Here is a 16,176-nt window from a genome sequence, read left to right on the forward strand (position 1 = left end):
CACAAATAAACAAGATGCCCGAGTGGTTTATGGTTGAGCGTGGGTATACTAACAATTAGTAGTAATTAATGTTTACAGTAGCTAACATTTGTCCAACTCCTGTGAGTCTGGTATTATGTTACATACTTTATTTAATCATCTCATTTACTTCTCACTGCATGTGGCTTTGAGGGTGGGTTAATCCCCATTTAAAGAATGAGAACCCAATAGTCTATAAAGGATCCTGGGCTTCAGAGTTGGGCTTGGTGCTGGTCTTGGTTTTGAACCCATTATTTGCCCTCTCAGTTAAGAGCTATAAATGTAGTGTCCTGTTACTTACAGGCAGCTGGAGCCAGATGCTCCCCAGAGACTCTGGGCCTGTGCCGGCCAAAGTCTCTGATTGTCATCCCTTTAAAGCCCCTTTGTCCACGTGCTGTTGTCTAACACTTCTCATTTCAGTCCACGGCTCCTTCAGCACACTAGGAATATGCTACCTCGAACACCCTGGACCTACGGGTCTGCTCTGTCATTGCCTTTCTCTCCTGCAAGGGTTCATGGGTTACTTTCTGTTTTTTTGTTTTTGTTTTTTTTTTGCTTTTTGGGTCACACCTGGTGATGCACAGGGGTTACTCCTGGCTCTGCACTCAGGAATTACTCCTGGTGGTGCTCGGGGGACCATATGGGATGCTGGGAATCGAACCCGGATTGGCCGCATGCAAGGCAAAGGCCCTACCCGCTGTGCTATTGCTCCAGCCCCAATGGATTACTTTCTGATGGATTACATTCTAAGCATTTTAAGAAGTAACATTGGTTTGTCCTGGCTCCTTCTGCAGGGACCTTAGGTTTTTTTTAATTATTACCATCCAGGTGCTCCCGAGGCACATCCACTTTCCTTTATGTCCTTTGCATAGTTTAGAGCAAAGTTTACTTTTTTTTTTTTTTTTTTTTTTTGCTTTTTGGTTCATACCTAGCAATACACAGGGGTTACTCCTGGCTGTGCACTCAGGAATCACACCTGGCGGTGCTCAGAGAACCATATGGGATGCTGGGAATCGAACCTGGGTCAGCGTGTGCAAGGCAAAAATGCCCTACCCGCTGTACTATTGCTCCAGCCCCAAACTTTACTTTTTTCCCTCTCCTCAGGCCCCAACTCCTGAAGTTAGAATCAAATTTCCTTTTTAAAAATGTAAACACTGGGGCCAGAACTATATAGTTTAGTGGGTAGGGCATTTGCCCTGCAAACGGCTGGCCTGGGTTTGATCCCCAACATCCCATATGGTTCCCTGAACACCTCCAGGAGTGATTCCCAACTGCAGAGTCAGGAGTAACCCCTGAGCTTCACCTGGGGTGATCCTAAAAAGCACCACCCCCCAAAAAAGTAAAAACTGGTCCAAATAGCCAGTTATTTGGTTATTAGAATTACTGATTTATAGTCTCCTGGACCTAGGATTTTTATTTATACTAAAGTTGGAGAACTACAATATTAAAAGTGACAAAGGGTGCTGGAGATAAAAATTCAATAAGACCAAGTGCATAATGCTAGAGACCCTACCCCTGGCATCAAATTGTCCCCCAAGAACTGCCAAGAGGGACCCCCAGCACTGAGTCGGAACTACCCCTGAGCACTACTGACTATAGCCCAGAAACAAACCCTTAATACGCCCAAAATAAAAGTGTTTGAATGTTGAGATTGAGCTGCCTGTACTTCCTGCTCGGCTTTCTGGGCTAAGGTTCAGTCCTACCTTCTGTAGAGTCTAGACCAGGAAAACAAGGAAGGCTGACCCTATTCCCGGGGGGTGTTGGAGGTTGCTCTGTCCCAGGCTCTTTGGAGATGATCTGGACTTCCTGGCCACTCCTTCCCGTAGCGCCCATCTATTCTGCCCAGAGCGCTCTCCCCGAGACTTGGTCAGGGTCTTGGAATAAATGGAGCGAGCCGAAGCCTTGGAGCACAGATGGATATTTCCCTTTCCTGGGCCTGTCTCAGATCTACCTACCAATGGTCTTCCCAGGGGCCATACCAGAACATGCTTAGGATCGTTATTAAGGATTTGTATATTCAGGGGCATGGTGTGGAGCCTGGCACCTGGCAGCCAGTCACTGGGTATCTGGGCAGGACTCACCTGGGTCTGAACTGGCCTGCCTCTCTCCAGGAGGTCATCCCCGCTCAGACTTCCACAGAGCAATGAAGATTTTTCCATGGGGTAGATTAAAATATACATGCAAGTCATGAAAGCTTGGCTCTTCAGAATTATGTATAGATGCAGTTTATTCCTGTTAATAAGGGATTTGTTATCTTTTAAGTGCTTCGTATCCTCTTGGCATCAGGACCCCAGCTGGAGAAGTTCTTGGGAGAGAAGGATTCTCCCTGTTCCTCGAGACCTCAGGCATCAACTGACTGTCTCCAGGATGCTTTCCGGTTTTTATTTTGTTTGTTTGTTTGTTTCTATACCCAGCAATGCTCAGGGGTAACTCCTGACTCTGCACTTGTAAATTACTCCTGGCCAGCTGTGCAAGGCCAGTGCCCTATCTGCTGGACTATCACCCACTTTCCTTAGAGGCCTCAGGGCAGGCCAGGATTTTAATTTTAACCCAGCTTCCATCCTCCCCTTCCATCCCTCCCCTCCCCTCCCCTCCCCTGCTTGGGAATTCTCAGTGAGTCCCAGGGGGCTGGGAACCCTTCCCGAGAGGCTCCTAATAATTTGATCTAAAAGCTGAGGACTTGAGTAAGATGAGCTGCTGAGGACAGCAGCAGCACTCACCCCGTTAGCGACCACTTGCATCATGACCGCCCAGTCAGTGGCAGGGACTGCACTTCTTCCACGCAGGATGTTAACGGTGCAGACTGTCCGTCTGAAGACCAGTACAGCTAGAAGCATCTTGAGTTACAGAACTAAGGCAGAGATTTCCCTGAAGCCCAGGCCAAGCCAATGCTCTTGAGAACTACAGTTTTTCTTTTTCCCTTTCTTGTTTCGTTTTTTTGAACCACACTTGGCAGCAGTTGCTTAGAGCTCAGAACATACTCCCGTTTCTGCACTCAGGCCTCCCTTGTGGGGACTCGGGGGGCCCATATGGGATGCTGGGGATCAAACCTGGGTCAGACACATGCAAGGCAGACACCCTAGCTGCTGTCCTAGAGCTCCAGGCCCTCAGTTTCAGGGACTGAGGCCTGTATCCAGCAGAGGCATGTGGTGCCTGGCAGTGAATCCAGGTGTCATACATGCCAGGAATGTGCTTCACTACTTTAGTTGTCTCCTTGGAATTGCAGGAATTATAGAACGTCTAAGTGAGTTTAGGGCCAGGGGGTGCTTCAGTGGAAGCACACATGCCTTGCATCCATGACCCTTTGGGTTCAGTCCCCAGCACCACACCTTCCACTACACTCTTCCCAAGGTTCCTTAATTTGGAACATTCGAAGTTCAAGTAAAGTGCTCAGTGAACTTTATTTTTGGCTCTTAATAAGGCTCAGGACTTCTTGTGGTGCTTGGGGGGCTATATAGATGTCGGGCATTGAACCAAGGTCAGCTGTGTGCAAGGCAAACACCTTACCTGCTATACTATCACTCTGGCCCCAAACTTATTTTTTCACTTTTGGGTTTTTGGTCCCACTGAACTGTTTGCAGGGGCTGTTCTGTGCCCAGGAGTGACTCCTGCTGGTACTTGGGGAAATCTAAATAGTGCCGGGGGATTCAAACTGAATAAAAGGCCGCACTTAACCCCTGTGCTATCTCTCTGGCCCTCTCATGTACTTTTTTTTTTAAGTTTTTTTTTTTTTTTTTTTTTGGCATATGAGACTTGTTGTTACTGTTTTTGGCATATCAAATACACCACGGGTAGCTTGCCAGTCTCTGTTATGGGGGCGAGATACTCTTGGTAGCTTGCCAGGCTCTCTAAGAGGGGTGAAGGAATCGAAACAGTAACAATAAGTCTCACAGTGGAGATGTTACTGGTGCTTACTTGAGCAAATTGATGAACAACAGAATGACAGTGATACAGTGACAGTGATTAAAGTTTTATTTATTTATTTATTTTTGCTTTTTTTGGGTCACACCCGGTGATGCATGGGGTCACTCCTGGATCTGCACTCCGGAATTACTCCTGGCGGTGCTCAGGGGACCACATGGGATGCTGGAATCGAACCCGAGTCAGCCTTATGCAAGGCAAATGTCCTACCCGCTGTGCTATCACTCCAGCCCCTCCCGTGTGAACTTTTAATTTTATTGTTTTTGGGCCACACCTGGTGGTGCTCAGAAGACCACATGGGATACTGGGGATTGAACTGGGGTCGGCTATGTGCAAGGCCCTACCACTGAACCACTGCCCCAGCCCAGTATATTAACATGTTGACACTGGTGCATGCCACTGGTGACTCAGACCCGAATGAAGTTTAATTAATACAAATTGCAGCACCAGCATCAGTGAATTAAAATCAAAACACAAATATTAAGAAGACTATTTTGTAAGGAATTGTAATCAATTTACCACTGGGGAATTGTAAAGAGGAAGTGGGCTAGGGGATAGTTCTGTGGCAGAGTCACCTTCCTTGCAAGCCTGAGGCTTGTGACCCCCAGCACTGTTCCAAAGACCTGAGCAACCCCCAAGTGGCTCTGCTGTTTGGGATACCTGGTGCCACCGGGAAGCCCATCTTTAGAGAGCCACAGGTGTGCACGACTGCTGGTGAGCACCGTCACCAAAGGTGGATGATGACGTCTGGTCACTGCAGTGGGGAGGGGAAGCAGGGAGTGGTTTAAAAAAGAGAGAGAGATGGGGGCCAGAGAGAGGGAGAGTACAGTGGGTCAAGTGCCTGCCTTGCTCCCTGGCACCTCATAGGGTCCCCCTCCACCAGGAGACCAGGAATGATTCATGAATGCAGAGCCAGGAATAAGATCTACCAACTGCCTGGTGTGACTCCCAAACAACAGCAGCACAAAGAGAAAGGAAAGCCATGACTCTGCTGTATAGGAGATGTAATGAAGGACAGTTTGGAAGAGTGAGGTGAATGCCTTTCTGTTCTTCCTTCAGCCAGGCTGCTGAGTGATTTGAATAATAACTCTTAGAACAAAGTGAATATTGACATGAGTTGGAAGGGACCCATAAAAGAAAATCTAAGTAAAACAATATGGACTATTCTCAAAAAATTAGAAATTGAGCTCCCATTTGACCCAGCAATACCACTGCTGGGAATATATCCCAGAGAGGCAAAAAAGTATAATCGAAATGGCATATGCACATGTATGTTCATCGCAGCACTGTTTACAATAGCCAGAATCTGGAAAAAACCCGAATGCCCTAGAACGGATGACTGGTTGAGGAAACTGGTACATCTATACAATGGAATACTATGCAGCTGTTAGAAAAAAGGAGGTCACAAATTTTTTATTTAAGTGGATGGGCATGAAAAGTTTCATGCTAAGTGAAATGAGTCAGGAAGAGAGAGACAGACATAGAAAGATTGCACTCATCTATGACATATAGAATAACAGAGTGGGAGACTAACACCCAAGAATTGTAGAAACAACTACCAGGAGGTTGACTCCATGGCTAGGAGGCTGGCCTCACATTCTGGGGAAAGGGCAACTCAGAGAAGGGATCACCAACTATAATGTAGTCGAAGGCCATGTGGGAGAAGGGAGTTGCGGGCTGAATGAGGGCTAGAGACTGAGCACAGTGGCCACTCAACACCTTTATTGCAAACCACAATAGCTAATTAGAGGGAGAGAACAGAAGGGAATGCCCTGCCACAGTGACAGGGTGGGGTGGGGGGAGATGGGATTGGGGAGGATGGGAGGGATGCTGGGTTTACTGGTGGTGGAGTATGGGTACTGGTGAAGGGATGGGTTCCCGAACTTTGTATGGGGGAAGCATAAGCACAGATGTGTATAAATCCGTAACTGTACCCTCATGGTGATTCATTAATTAAAAATAAATAAATTTATTTAAAAAAAAAGATAATCTAAGTATATAGACCCCATGAATCCTCTTTTCCAGGCCAGCTATTGTTGATACAGTTCCTAGAAAAAGGACATCTTTTTTTAAAAAAAAATTTTATTGAATCACCATGTGGAAAGTTACAAAGTTCTCAGGTTTATGTCTCAGTTATACAATATTCTAACACCCATCCCTTCACCAGTGCCCATATTCCACCACCAAAAACCCCAGTATACCCCCCGCCCCCGCCCCCCATCCCCAACTGTATAACTGATGAATTTCACTTCCTTTTCTCTTTACCTTGATTACATTCCATATTTCAACACAAAACTCACTATTGTTGTTGGAGTTTCCCCCCAAGAAAGACAGCCCTACTACCAAGGAAGCATTTGATAATTAGTTTTCCATTAAAAGATTGTATGTTTTCAGTTTTTAGAAAAGGTCGGAGTTGTCCCAGTCCCGAATCCCGCAGCCGTGTTAGTTGCTGCTCAGTGTCGCTGGGGCTCCATCTGGAGAAGGTGTGGTGGCTGCACCTCCTCCGTCTGGATCCCCGGTGTTGCTGGCCCTGTCTCGGGTCCGGAGCATTCTCCGGCCACGTTGCTCACCAGAATGCCCGGCTTCTTCTCTGTTGAATGTCAGGACATCTCTTTTTTTTTTTTAACCCCCAATTTAGCATTGTGTTACACAGATCACGGTACAGGGTGTACTGCTTGAAGAAGTAAACCAAAAGCATACACATCACATTTTTTTGTTGTTGATGTTTTGAGGCAATACCTAGAGATGCTCAGAGTCTACTCCTGACTCTGTACTCAGGAATCTCTCCTGGTGGTGCTTGGGGGACTATATGGGATGCGGGGGAATCAAACCCAGGTTGGCTGCGTGCGGGGCATACGCCCTACCTGCTGTACTATTGCTCCAGCCCTATGCATTATGTTTGTGACGAAAAATTGTTACATTTCCCAGGTTCTTTGCCTCCGTGTGCCATGCAATTTGGCAGCCAGCCGTGGATATGTCCCCAGACAGAGCGCTCCTGGACACTTATGCATGAGCACAAAGGTGACTGCGTGGAAGAAAGTCCTCGACTGGCTGGCTCTCCAGGCAGCCTGATCACAGACTTTAAACACTGTCTATGGGATTCAAGAACATCCAAGAGCGTCCACCCAATTTGCAACAATATGCAGCTCCCTTGTCGCTTGCCAGGAGACGCAGCACTCTGCTCCAGGAACCACGCCCCGTCCTGCTGGTCTGCACACGTTCTAATCAGGGTTTGCTGCCCCGGGCTCCAAAGATCAGCACACGGCAGCACGGGAAGCACGTGTGTAGTGGAGGCGGAGCCTCACCAGAGGCCGGAGTGGCCGGTTCCCTCCATTCTTCCATTCTTTTTTTTCCCTTTGCTTTTTGGGTCACACCCGGCGATGCACAGGGGTTACTCCTAGCTCTGCACTCAGGAATTACCCCTGGCGGTGCTCAGGAATTACCATATGGGATGCTTGGAACCGAACCCCGCCTGGCCACGTGCAAGGCAAATGCCCTATTCGCTGTGCTATCACTTCAGCCCCTGGTTCCCTCCATTCTGGGAAGGTTCAGAAGTAAGCAGACTAGACTGTGAGCACTGGGTTTGGAATTCTTTTCTGCCTTCAGGGGGATGGGTTAATTTTTTTTTTTTTGTGGGGGGAGGGTCACATCCAGCCATGCACAGGGGTTCTCCTGGCTTTGCACTCAGGAATCGCTCCTGGCGGTGCTCGGGGGACCATAAGGGATGCTGGGAATCAAACCCAGGTCGGCTGAGTGCAAGGCAAATGCCCTACCCACTGTACTATTGCGTCAGCCCCACAATGCAAATGTTTTAAAACCACACATTAACTTACAGAATAAGGTGGTTTTTTTTTTTAACTTTAATTTTTTTATTGAGTCACCATGTGGAAAGTTACAAAGTTTTCAGGTTTAAATCTCAGTTATACAATGCTTGAATACCATCCCTTCACCAGTGCACATATTTCACCACCAAGAATCCCAGTATAGCACCACCCCGCACCCCCACACCCCTAACCCCTCCACGCCCCTAGCCCCCCCACCCTTGGCCCCCCCGCCTGTGTAATTAATAAATTTCACTTTACTTTCACTTTGATTGCAAAGAATAAGGTGTTTTGATTTTTTTTTTTGGGGGGGGCACACCTGACTCTAACTCAGGGTTCACTCCTAGTGGTCACTCCTATTGGAGCTGGGAGACCATATGTGGCGTCGGGGATTGAACCAGAGTTGACCATGTGCAGGGCAAGTACCTTAAATCTTGTACTATCTTTCTTTCCCTAAAGTATGTTTTTTGTTTGCTACCTTGGGTTTTGGGATCACTGGCCAGTGTTTGGGGCCTTCTCCCAGTTGGTGCTTAGGGGTCACTCCTAGCAGGTTTTCTGTTGTTTTTCTGCCACCCTCAGCAGTGATGTGGGGTTTACTCCTGGCTCTGCACTCAGAGTCCTGGTGTGCTTCAGGGACCACATGGGATGCTGGGAATCGAACCTGGGGCAGCCGTGTGCAAGGCAATGCCCTACCCATTGCACTATTGCTCTGGTACTGCTCCTAGCAATTTTCAAGGGAACATGCAATTACTGGGATCAAACTTGGACTTCAGCATACAAGGCACATGACCCAACACTTTGAGTCATCACCCCGGCCCATTAAAGTAAGTCTTAAAAGACATGCGCCTCCCTTTATCCTGATTTTGGACTCATGGTAGGGAATAAAGAGCAGTTCATTTTGGGGGTTTACTGCCTCCTGGCAGTGCTGGGAAGTTCCAGGGTCGCCTATATCCAGTGATGCTCAGGGGACGGGGATCAAATGAATCAAACTGGGGCTAGCCCCGTGCAAGGCATATACCTTAATTATTTCTCTGTCTCCACTGTCTTTTTTTTCTGCTTTCCAGTGTGAACTCTCCAGAGGGCAGCAAAATAGCCGTGGACCTCAGTAGCCCTCCCTGCCCCCAATCCTTTTTTAATTTTTTTTTTTTTTGCTTTTTGGGTCACACCCGGCGATGCACAGGGCTTACTCCTGGCTCATGCACTCAGGAATTACTCCCAGCGGTGCTCGGGGACCATATGGGATGCTGGGAATCGAACCTGGGTCGGCCGCGTGCAAGACAAACGCCCTACCCGCTGTGCTATCTTTCTAGCCCGCCACCCCCAATCTTTATGGAAGTACAGAAGGGAGCGGGGCTCCTCTGCTCTCTTCACATGTGTCTGGACTGATCACCATGTGTCAGGAGGGCAACAGTCTCGGGCAGAGTGACAATGCCATATGAGGCAGAGGCAGACACCCATTGTAGGTGGGGACAGACAGACAGACAGCCCCTGATGGCCCCACGAGAATGACACAGCAGACAGGAGCAGTTTGCAAAGCCACAGTTACTGCTCTCTCCTGTCAGCTGCAACTTGATCTGATGTGCTGGCCTCCTGCCCCAGAAGGGGGCAAGAGTCCCAGACACAGCCCACCATCCCCACTCCCAGCCCGACCATTCGGAGGGACAGTTGTATCGGATATTCAAATGGAATCAATAGTTAGGAACTTTTGGCAGAAACTACTCCAGACATCTAGAATTGACTCTAATAAGCAGGGCTTGGGGTTGGAGTGATAGTACAGTGGGGGGGGGGGCACTTGCCTTGCATATCAATTAACTCCCACGTTACGAAAGCATAGCATCAACTGTCTTCGTGTGTCTATACAAAAAGCCTATTGCTAAACCATGCAAAGGACATAAAACAAAGAGAAAAAGAAATAGGATTATTAGTGCCTGATGGAATTGGGTATGTCTCAGGAGCACTGTTGTGGGAGTAACTCGATAAACCTAAGCTCCCTGCGGGAGGAGCAAGGACAACCCAATGTTATCCAACATTTTTCAATTCTCCCCTCAAATCTGAAGCACTCTTCTATAAAGAATATTTCGGAATCAATTAACCCCTGATCAATCCCTGGCATCCCCTGTGGTCCCTGAGCTCTGCCAGGAGTGATTCCTGAGTTCAGAGCCAGGAATAATCCCTGAGTACCACAGAGTGGGGCCTGAAAACAAAAGAAAGCAAAACAAGCCAACAAAAACAACCGAGGGCAGACCAGATTGGAGTTGGCAGAGCCCGGGCAGCCTCTGTACCTTGCTTGGATCACAGCTGCCTGTGAAGTAATGAGCAGCTGGATTCTCGCCTGCTCCTGATGCATGCCCTTGTACACAGGGCCTCTCTGGGTTACAGACGCCTAGAGAGTTCTCAGTGGTTAGGGATCAGAAACAGTTACTTTTGCTTTCTGGAATTCAGAAAGGGGAAAATGTTCATGAAAGATAAAGGGTTTTTTTTTTTGTTTGTTTGTTTTTGTTTTTTGGGTCACACCCAGCGATGCACAGGGGTTACTCCTGGCTCTGCACTCAGAAATTACTCCTGGCGGTGCTGGGGGACCATATGGGATGCTGGGAATCGAACCTGGGTAGGCCGCGTACATGACAAATGCCCTACCTACTGTGCTATTGCTCCAGCCCCAAGAGTTTTAATCTGATAAAATAACCCATTCTGATGGTCAGGCAAGAGAGAACAGATCAAGATTTTGGAGAGAGACCTCCAGAGTCATCCCGATGTGAACCAGAGATCTAGTACAGCAGGCAGGATGCTTGTCTTATACGCGGCTGACCTAGGTTCAATCCCTGGCACCCCATACGGGCCTCTGAGCACTACTAGGAGTGGTCCCCAAGCAGAGCAGGAGGAAGCCCTGAGCAAAACTGGGTGTGTCCCCCAAACGAAAACAAAAGTCGCTCCAATGGGAATTCTCCACTGGAGAATAATTTGTATGTCCCTTACTGTGAAAAAAAGTCACCCTTTTCAGACACAAGCTTCTTTTTTTTTTTTTTTTTTGGGGGGGGTCATACCCAGCGATGCTCAGGGGTTACTCCTGGATCTGCACTCAGGAATTGCTCCTGGCAATGCTGGAGGACTATACGGGATGCCGGGGATTGAACCTGGGTCGGCCGAGTACAAGGCTGCATACAAGGCCTACTGTCCTATGGCTCCAGCACCCCACAAGCTTCTTTCTTTTTTTCCCCTTTTTTTTTTAATGGAATCATTGTGAGATACAGTTACAAAGCTTTCATGATTGAAGTTCTGTCGTACAATGATTGAACTCCCATCCACCAGTGCACGTTTTCCACCACCAATGTTCCCAGTATCCCTCCCACCACCCCCGCCCCATCCCACCCCCTGCCTCTGTGGCAGGCACTTTCCTTCTTACTCTCTCTCTACTTTGGGGCACTATGGTTTGCAATACAGATACTGAAAGGCTATTATGTTTGGTCCTTGGTCTACTTTCAGCACGCATCTCCCATCCCGAAGGATCCCTCCAACCATCACTGATTTAGAGATCCCTTCTCTATTCCAGCTGCCTTCTCCCCCAGCTCTTGAGGCAGGATTCCAACCATGGAGCGACCCTCCTGATTCCTTCTCTCTACTGTCCTTGCGCAGACACAAGCTTCTAAGCCACACTTAGCACTGAGGCCGAGGCTATATAGGCACACATGTTCAGTCCTGCTGGGACCTGTCTTGAGTTCTCTAGAATAGAGTCTGTTGCTTCAGGGCTTCATCACAAATTCGGAGAAATCCAGTGTCCTGGGAACACACTACTATCCCAATCAGATTTTGTTCATTAAATGAAGCCTGGTCTGCCGGACCCCATGCCAGGCTGTTTCACTCGGGGTGCCCCAGAGGGGGGTGGGTGAGACCCCTCCCCACCCTAAGAGACCCAGCCCGGTAGCTGAAAACCTTCAGATTTCAACCATTGCCATGCTCACGGCCGCTCTCCACGTGCTTGGGCCAAGTCTTACCCACGAGTGAATCCTCAGAAAACCCAGGTATGCGGGACTTTGTGATTGAGAACTCTGGGTTCAATGGGACTGGGAACAGAGATCCCCTGCCTGTCTCTGGCAACTCAGAAGTCATGCCCATAAGCCATCCCTGGCTGGCGCCACATAATCTCGTCATTGACTACTCTCCAGACTGCATGTCTTTCTCTCCCGGAAGGGAGCAACATGACGCTTGCCATAACCATGCCGCTGGGCCCCGTGCCAGACTGTTTCTTTCAGGGCGCCCCAAAGGGGGGCTGGTGAGACCCCTCCCCGACCTAAGGGACCCAGCCCGGGCAGCCGAAAACCTCCAGAACTCAACTGCCGGTCTGCTCACGGCCACTCTCCACATGCTCGGGCCGAGCCTCACCCACGAGTGAACCTATTCCCGGACACTTCACAGGACACACTATTTTAGTTCTGCTTTGGGGTAGGGATTGGAGGTTGAGATGGAAAACACCCGAAATGTGGTGGGAAGATGTAATGTTGGTGGGATTGGTGTTTGAATGTTAAATGCAATCAAATATGTGAAAAATAAATGAAGCCTGGTGTCATGCTTGGATAACAAGGAAAAAACACATTTCCTGTTGCTTCTGTTAAGTGGAGTCCACTGATACTGCAACTTGATTTCTGGAGACCTTCTAAGGGGAACATCCTGTTAACCATTACTGATGGGCAAAGTATTCTAATGGGTCAAATTAGTGGAACATGAACGTCAGTTGTTTCCTATGTAATGTTCCAGGTAATATTTTCCTCACACAACGTTCCAGATGATTAATCTTTGCTTGAAGACCAGCGGATCAGTTAGGGTGACTGATTCTATTCCTCCCACTGTTTTTCTATGGTCTATTTTTTGAGCAGGGGAAGATGCTACCTTTGGCCACCAGATGGCAGCATTAGAACAAGAAAGTCCTCATCTGCCTTTCATAAATGAAATTACTCCCCCCCACCCCAAAGAAGTTTTATATAATTCTTGCATGTCTCAGAATCGATGATTCAAAATCAAATATGAAGGAAATTTAAAAAATAAGATGTAATTTCCTCCAGGTAGCCTAACTTAAGAGAGTAGATCTGGAAGTGCAAAGATCACAGCGCACACAATTCAAGGGGAGCCCGTTTGACAGATTAAACAGATTCTAACAGTGTCCAGACACAGAGCTGGAAAATGAGGCTGCCCAGGGGGCGGGGGCGGGGAAAGGACCTGGGGATGATGGTGAGATGTGGGTGGGCTCTCTAGTGATTGGGGGTGGTGCAGTAGCATTTCCAGCATGAAACGATATTAATGCGGTGTAAATCATGATACCTCAACAACAAAAAATGATTTTAAGAAAATGGGCTAGAGCTGGGGTTGAGGCGTGACTGTGGCCTTGATCAGATGAGGTCTTGGGGCGTGCCGGGTGTGCAGCAGTGGCAGAGAGCATGCGCAGATTGCACGAGATCCCGAGTTTGATCCCCGGACCTGCCTCAAGTTGGCCAGCTGGCTATTCCCAGCTCTGCAGGGCCTGGACCCAGTTTGCTGTAACGTGTGCAACTTCCCAGGGCAGCAGCCTCAGCAACAATAGTAACCAAGAGGACCGTAGGGTTAAAGAGTAATGTGGAGGGAAAGTTACAGTGCTAGGAGAAAGCCAGGCATGTGCGGAGATTGTGAGAGAGTCCCTCCTCCTGCAGCTGTTTGAGTTTCTGCTGCTGACAGCTGGCCCCGGGGGCTGGTGGTGGCTGATGGGAGCCCATGCTTTCCTTGGCCTGGACCGGCCACACTGCATAACCCGAGGAGCCCTCTGCCGGCGCCCCTCCCTCCTGCCCCGGCCTGTCTGGGAGCTCAGATCCCCTGGAGTGGGAGCGGGTGTTCAGAGCACCCTGCATCTGTCTCCGCGTCCCAAACTCCCTGCAAGTGAGCCAGGGCAGCTTCTGCGGAAGGAAGGCGGTAGTTATTGAATTGTCACAGTTTGGAAAGAACCTTTCACAGTGTGTGATCTGCCCAGAGGCGCTCTCCAAAAAGCACCACAAAAGCCTCTGGGAATCTTTTCATCTTCTAGAAACTCCCGTTTGCATTTCCGGGGGAGCCCGGCTGACCTGCTGAGCGGTGTTGGGTCAGGACAGGGGCTGCTTTCTCAGCTCCCAATGGTTGGAGGAGATGGGGTGGGGGTGGGGCTGGGAGTGGGGGTGACACCAGACTGGTGCCCACGTTTTTGCACAAAAATGAACTGGGAGCTCATCCGTGGAAAGAAGACATCAGGAACAGTCGGCGGTGAGGCTGCAAAGGGAATGAGCAGTGAGAAAGGTTTTGGGGGTCAAAAGGAATTCCCACACTCTGGTGGACAGCAGAAGCAGGGGGTTGGGATGTGACTCAGCGGTAGAGGGTGAGAGAGTGCAGTGTTCCTATGTGTGAGGGTTCGATCCCTGGTACTACAATCACTATATCACTGTCATCCCTTTGCTCATCGATTTGCTCAAGCGGGCACCAGTAACATCTCCATTGTGAGACTTGTTAATGTTTTTTGGCATATCGAATACGCCATGGGTAGCTTGCCAGGCTCTGCCATGTGGGCAGGATACTCTTGGTAGTTTGCCGGGCTCTCACATGGAATAAAAGCTGGGCCATTCAAGCTGAGACACCTGATCCTCCTGTGGGGATTCAGGGGCCATAGTCTGCTGGGCACAGGGCTCTAAAATTGCCAGCAAGAAGGCTCCCCTAACACCAGGGCTGGCTGGCAGTAAGACCAGAGCTCGTGGCTTTAGCACTTTGCTTGAGGAATTTCCCCCTCAGAGTGATCATGCCATGGACCCAAGAGCAGTGAGGACAGAGACCATCCCTGGTGCCCAGGTGTCCCCTCCCAACACTCCTAATGTCTGCCTTCAATGCTTTTTCTTTTTTTGCTTTTTTTTTTTTTTTTTTTTTTTGGTTTTTGGGTCACACCTGGCGATGCACAGGGGTTACTCCTGGCTCTGCACTCAGGAATTACCCCTGGCCATGCTCAGGGGACCATATGGGATGCTGGGATTTGAACCCGGGTCGGCCGCGTGCAAGGCAAACGCCCTACCCGCTGTGCTATCTCTCCAGCCCCTTTTTTTTTTGCTTTTTGATGGCAGTGACAGTGCTTTTTTGGGTCACACCTAGCGATGCTCAGGGGTTACTCCTGGCTCTGCAAGCTCTGCACTCAGCAATTACTCCTGGTGGTGCTTGAGGGACCATATGGGATGTTGGGAATCGAACCTGGGTCGGCCAGGTGCAAGGCAAACGCCCTACCCACTGTGCTATCGCTCCAGCCCCTGCCTCCAATGCTTTCAGGCAGGGGCTGGCAGAGTTGCAGAGTTGGGGAAGACTTTTGAGCCAAGCCCGGGGTGCTCAGGGGCTGGGTGCTGGGCTGGCTCTCTGGGATCTTCCCAGGACCATGTGGTGTCCGGGAGGAAGCCAGGATGCCGGTGTGAGAAGCCTGTGCCACAGCCCGTCCCTTTCTGTGTTCGCCACGTTTTAGAGGAGGAAGTTGTAAGCGGAGCCAAAGGAGGGACTTGCTTCCATGAAACGTGGGCTCCACTGAGCGGGTGAGCGGGCAGGGCAGGGTGAGAGCCCTGGGAGCAGGAGAGACGCCCAGCCGTCTGGCCTCCTCTGGCTCTGCTGGGCTCTTGTGGTCTTGGGGCCCTGTGCTATGGCACTAGGGTTCGAGACTATAAGGAGGAAGTGAACTCTAGTGTTACAGTGCTCAGGGCCAGAGAGATAGTACATCAAGTAGGGTGCTTGCCTTGCAAGGGACCGACCCCTTATGGTCTTCTGAGCACCACCAGGAGTGATCTCTGAGTGCAGAGCCAGGAGTGAGCCCTGAGCACCTCTCGGTATGAGTCCCTGTACCCCCCACCCCCCAAAGTGCTCAGCCCCAGTCTGCCAGATGAGACCCTAAAAATGCATTTAAATTTTGCATTCAAAAAAACCATTTTGAATGCAAAATTTAAAAATAAAGTGCTCCGTGCCAGGCCTGGCCAGTGGTTCTGAATTTCTTTTCCTACTGAACACAGAAGGTTCAGGCTCCCTGGACCGCGCCCCAGGAGGGGGGCGACGGAGGAGGGGCAAAGGGCTGTGCAGTTCCTACCTCTGGCCCTCCCTGCAGGTGTCTGTGTGCGGCCTCTCGGGAAATCTTCCTATGCAGTGCTCATGCGGCACTGCAGTTCCTCAGCCTGGGGTAGGCACAAGAGGCTGCATAGGAAGATTTCCCGAGAGGCCGGGCTGGGGGTATCCAGAGGACACGGTGACCGGGAAGGGGACCCCAATGCTGGAGACGCGGATGTGAGGCCTGCATCCTTCTTCAGGTGCGAAGACGTCGAGGGCCTCCTGGTTAGGGCCCCCTGGGGAGACGTGCCCGCCAAAACAGCAGGCTCGTGTGGGACCTCCTGCCCTCTGCCCAGGGGCACGC

This window comes from Sorex araneus, chromosome 1, assembly GCF_027595985.1.
Source record: "Sorex araneus isolate mSorAra2 chromosome 1, mSorAra2.pri, whole genome shotgun sequence".
In the NCBI taxonomy this organism is placed as follows: Eukaryota; Metazoa; Chordata; class Mammalia; order Eulipotyphla; family Soricidae; genus Sorex; species Sorex araneus.